Here is a 5,460-nt window from a genome sequence, read left to right as displayed (position 1 = left end):
TCTAGTGAAGACAGGAAGGAGCACGGTGTCGGGTGCCATGTTAAACACTCCTCACATGGTAAAGTAGCTAATCCAGGCTCCCTCCATCTCAAGCCTCTGTGTGATTACAGCGAACAGTCTCCTCATCGTGAATGCCGCGGAGCAGAGCGGCGGCCCTAGTTACCTCTCCAACAAGAGGCTCATTAAGAGAGAGAGAGAGAGTCAAAAAGAGAGGGAGAGAGTGAGAAGGAGGGAGGGGAAAAAAAACGATTTTTAAGTGTTGACTAATAGAGGAGCTCCAAGGTATTTATTTCTTATTGTTTCCCTGCAAAGTCATTATGCCACACTGGAGGTTCTTCTTTCCGCTCCCCGGCAGAAAGCAAGAGAGCGAGGTACAGGGGATATGTATGTATGTGTGTGTGTGTGTGTGTGTGTGTGTGTGTGTTGGTGTTTTCTTTCCCTATTTCACCCTCCCTCACTCCTACTCTACTTTAAGGGGAGGAGGCGATGGCTTGAGGCAAGCCTGGATCTCCAACACTGAGATGCACTTCTATTGTGGCTCTTTGCTGCTGCAGCATATGAACTGTCACTTGTTATGTTAAATTATAGATCGCCTCCCCTAATTCTCGGCCTGATATTTCTGGCAGAGGGGAGGAACATGCGGACAGGCAGCATCTGTTAGAACCACCGATGAAGTCCAAAAACCCTTTTACTCTGCACCCATTTGTCACCTGCTATGACAACGGCTGGTTCACCTGATCTCCTGCAGCCTGCAGAGCGAACTGCAAAGGTGAAATTAACTTTATCAAACAAAAAGATAAATTCCTGAAAGGGGAAATTGATTTATCTTCATTAAAACAATAAAAAAGCAGATTCTTTGACAGACAACTTTGTCATTTGATAATTTCCTCAACTTGATACCAGCTGCCTGTTTGAGCTTCAGCTTCCCTGCTGAAAATATTTCAAGGTTAAATGGTTTAATAGTAATTATAGTAAAGCAACATTGTAATATTACACCGCCTAAATACAGTTTTATCAGTTTTCAATTGTCTTAACAATAGTTTAATTGTTAGCTCTGCCGCCCACACAATGGTTGGGCAAAGACAAAACCCACTAATGGCTCAGCAAAGAAGAAGATGAATAAAATTAAAAGACACCTGCACACCTCTTCTCTTCTATTTGAATAGATTTCTTTGTTAATTTTGGAAGCGAGTTCAGTCATTACAAAGAACACATACTGTCCCCTAAGCTGCAGTTTAAAGCATTTAAGCATTTATCAGCACAATAGCCTATTCAATTACACTGATAACAAATGCAAAGTAGTGCATCTGTTGATCCCAACTTTTAGAATATCTTATTTCTTGCTTCAAAAATTAAAACTTGACATTATGAAATTAATGCTGAAACTTAAGCTGAATTAATTTCCTTCAGTATAAGCCTGAGTCTGGCGTCATTAATCAGTCTGTAAATAGTCTGTGTGCCGTTAATTGTTGAGAGGCATCCACGTCTGAAATAATCACTTTGACTTTTTAGAGCATCAAAGGTCAAAGGTGTTTCTGAGAATAAACACTCTGAGGAGTTCAGAAAAGATTCAGAGAAGAGTCAGAGAAAATAGCATACTTGCAAGCCACATAATCACCTAAATTCTGTAGATTTTGAACAAAAACATACAAGTTTGTCAAAATGTCAGCTGCCTCCTCACCCACAGACTTGAGTCAAAGCGCTTTAAATAGTTTAATTTGCTGTATGTACCTGATGGGTGGAGTTAACCAAGACGGGATGAAACTTTAATGATCTCTGCTGTGTTGCAGCAGAGAAACAAGAATGCAGGAGGGGAAATATGAAGAATATGAACATAAAACAGGAGTCAGACAAACACATACAGCCGACAAATTCAAGGCATGTTAAGTAGAATGGATGAGTGGGAAGACTGGGTGACAGCATGAATAACTTACATGCATGGATTGACTTACACTTGCTGTTACAGATGGTACAATATTTATTGCTCACTAAAATATACATTACTAAATATAAAGAGTTGCATTACATTTTAATGCACAATTAAGAACAAAACAATCTATAAATCTAACTTTAAAAACATTGATATTTGCTTATAATTTTGACACAAACCAGTAGACCAGATCTATTTAAAAAACTGTTTTTATGAAGAAATTAATGTATTTAATTCTGCACCATGTTTGTTTGTAGTCTCAACTGTCTTTTTTAATACATCACATATTTTCTGCTGTTCTATAGAGCTGAAAATAGTTTGCACGCACCTTCTGACCAGGTCAGGTGTGTATGAATCACTGAGTTTCAGGTGCCATTAGTTTTCTAAGGGCTTCATGTTCGCCTCCCTCCTCTCTGCAAGAGAATCTCTGCATCCTCTGGTTTGTTATACGACACCTCCTGGTAGAGACCGAGGCTGCAGCTCCGAGGCATCACGCTCGCACTGTATGGTCTGTGTGTGGCTTACTGTATGTGTGTGTGTGTGTGTGTGTGTGTAGCGTGTGTAGCGTGTGTATTTGTGCATGTGTGTACATATGTTGGCAGTGTCTGTTTGTATCTTTAAGAGGGGGAGAACAAGTCGGTGTGTGTTTGAGGAAGCATGTGCGTGTGTGAGAGTGTGTGTGCATACATACATACCCCCACTTAGAAAAGCCAACCACCCTCAGTGTCTCCAATGGCTTAGGGCCCTTTTCTCTCTCCCATGGGGGCCCTTGATTGAAGCCAGAATTCCTCCACGTGTGTGTGTCTGTGTGAATGTGTGTGTTTGTGTGCAAGAGTGTCGGCCTCGCTGGGATTGCATTAGACAAAAGAGATGCACTTGCCAGCAGCTGTGGTGAAGACAGCAACATCCCCACCCCACCTAAAGCACCCCATTGGTTCCTCCTTCCACTCCCAGTCTCCCTCGGTCCAGTTAGGCAACCGGAGCGGCGATGGCGCCTGCTCAGGAGAAGAAAAGGCCCCTCGGGAGGCTGGAAAGTGAATAAAGGAACGCGCAGAAAGAGAGAATAAGCATTTTTCATGCTTTTTTGTGTTTAATGCCATTTCCAAAAATAATGTGGGCCTCAGAAAACAGAAGGTAAAGATTTATAAGAAAACACACGTATACACATACATGTCCGCACGCACACACGCAACACATACACAAAATGCCAGTTTGGGGAGGGTTGTTGTGAATACCTGATTCTTCCCCCTCTTTTTTTTCTCCTCATCTCCCTTTAAAAATCTGCAAATCCATTTGCTAAACAGCTGCACCTCTGTAGTGCACAGATAACAACCTGGGCCAGACTGGCTTTGCAGCAGCGAGTGGAGGCAGATAGGCCCAAATCTCTGGCCCTTTTTTCAAAAATGCTAATGACGAAGGAACCACTTCCCTGGCCAAAAAAAGAAGAAAAAAAGAAGAGAGATGGAGAGAGAGGGAGAGAGGGAGAGAGAAGGCTCTTGTAGATCTGTCAATTGCTATTTTGACAGATATTTGCTTGTAAGTACACACAACACTTGTTCCCTGTGTCTTATCTGGTGCTGTGCAGAACACTGACCTACATTACATCAAGCACAATATGATGCACAAACATGCTCTGTTCAATAGCCTGCTTTTTTCTGTTGTTGTTGTTTGTTTTATTTTTTCTCACTCCCCCTCTTCTCTCTTTTTCACCTTAAAAACAGATGGATTCAAATGAAATGGCTGCAAATCCTATGAACAGAAGGTATTCTTCTCTCAAATAAAACCTTGTGGCTTAAAGGGAGAATCTTCCGACCATCTCCGGATGTTTGATTGCTCCTCAAAGGCCCGAGCAACTGCACTCAGTGGAGGAGAGTAAATATTGGAAATATTGCCACAGCTGCTCATTCACTCCGTCTCCATCTCTCCCTCTCTGCCTCCCAACACATTGTTTTTGACATACACTCTCCAACACATGAAAACAATGGCACGGAATGCATATTAGATAGATAATTATAATGTGATCCACATTAGAGGTGGTTTACTACTTGCAGAGAGGTCAGAGGTCAGTCGTAGAGCAGCAGCCCTGGGGCTAGAAGAACTTGAGTGTCTTACACAGACACACTTCAGTAAAATGGATGATTTCCAACATGGAGTTCTAAATTGAGGTGCATTAGTTGACAGATTGGCTCTCTAATCACCAGGGGCTGCATTACAGAAAGTTCCTTACTGTGAAATCCTCTCTTTATTTGTTTGGTAACCATGGAAATGTGTGTTATTACCTGATTTAGAACTTTAGAATTAGTATTAGACAACAATTTAAATGAGAAATGGAGATGTTTTGGGTTATGACCTAAATATGGAAATAAGGTCCTTGTGTTGAAACTTTATAGGGTTAAAAAATTAACCTTCAAGCTCAAGAATTTGGACATTCAGAGAAAAACTTGAGATTGAGCCTGAAAGTCCATTCTTGACGTTCCATTTAGTAGCTGTTTTTTTATTTTATTTCAATTAATTAAATTAAATTAAATGGAGAAAATGGGGTCCTGAGACACAGAACATTTACAGCCATTTAAACAAAAATAAATCGTTAATTCAGTAGCTGTTCTGGAGCTTTCCATTGAATCACTTGACCTTCTTCAGCAGATAAAGTTTGCCCACTTGTCATGGAATTGATTCAAATTCACATGTTTTTCTAAGCACTTTAAAGACCTCCTGCTCATCAATCATCAACTAATCAAAAGGATAAAAACCTGAGAATTTATATGACTTCATTCCATACAATCGCAGCATTGTTGTGCAATGTTTGGATAAAAAGGTCCCTGTATTGTTTGGATCTTACGAGAGTGTTGTGGCTTCATTGGATTGGCTTTAGGTTGATTGCCTTGATTCATAACATCTGTCTTAGTTGGTATAAATGCCATGAGGGTGACTTCTGTTCTTCTGTTTGCTGGGACGTGAATCTTTATAAGTTTAAATAAGTGAATCAGAGTTATAAGTTTTCCTTCGTGCATTGTGTATTCTGACAGCATGGACATGAGAACAAATGTGTATGCTACAAGCACAAAGGTGATGTGATACACATTTCCAGCAGAATGGATTACTACACCAGCCAAAAACCTTGGCCGGTCTGACAGCTAACAGTATTTTTCTGACTGATCTAGGCAGGCCCGGAAACCCAAAGTTGCATGTGAACATTTCCCCAAACCTGACCTGAATTAGTTTATCCTGTTGGGCCCCTCATGCTTGTGTTTAGTTGCAGACTCTACCCAGTCTCCTGTTATAAGAGCAGAGAGGTGTATGCATGATTTAGCGTGTCTAAAGTAAAATCAGCTGACATTTTTGGCAGCTTTAAGTGCATTACTGCCACTTTCTGTAGGCGGGTGTTAGCTAGCCTGCTGGTTAGTTTTTAAGTATGAGTTTATATCAGATGTTAAACTTAAAAGGTATTTACTAAAAGTGTGTCTGGTCCTACCCAGATTTGCATCAAGTGCGAGAAAATTCAAACAAATGTTTAAAAGATGATAACTAAA

This window comes from Morone saxatilis, unplaced genomic scaffold (assembly GCF_004916995.1).
Source record: "Morone saxatilis isolate NCDOM2014 unplaced genomic scaffold, NCSU_SB_2.0 Contig24, whole genome shotgun sequence".
NCBI lineage: Eukaryota > Metazoa > Chordata > Actinopteri > Moronidae > Morone > Morone saxatilis.
The sequence above is the reverse complement of the archived record's forward strand: the minus strand, read 5'-3'. Positions refer to the sequence as shown.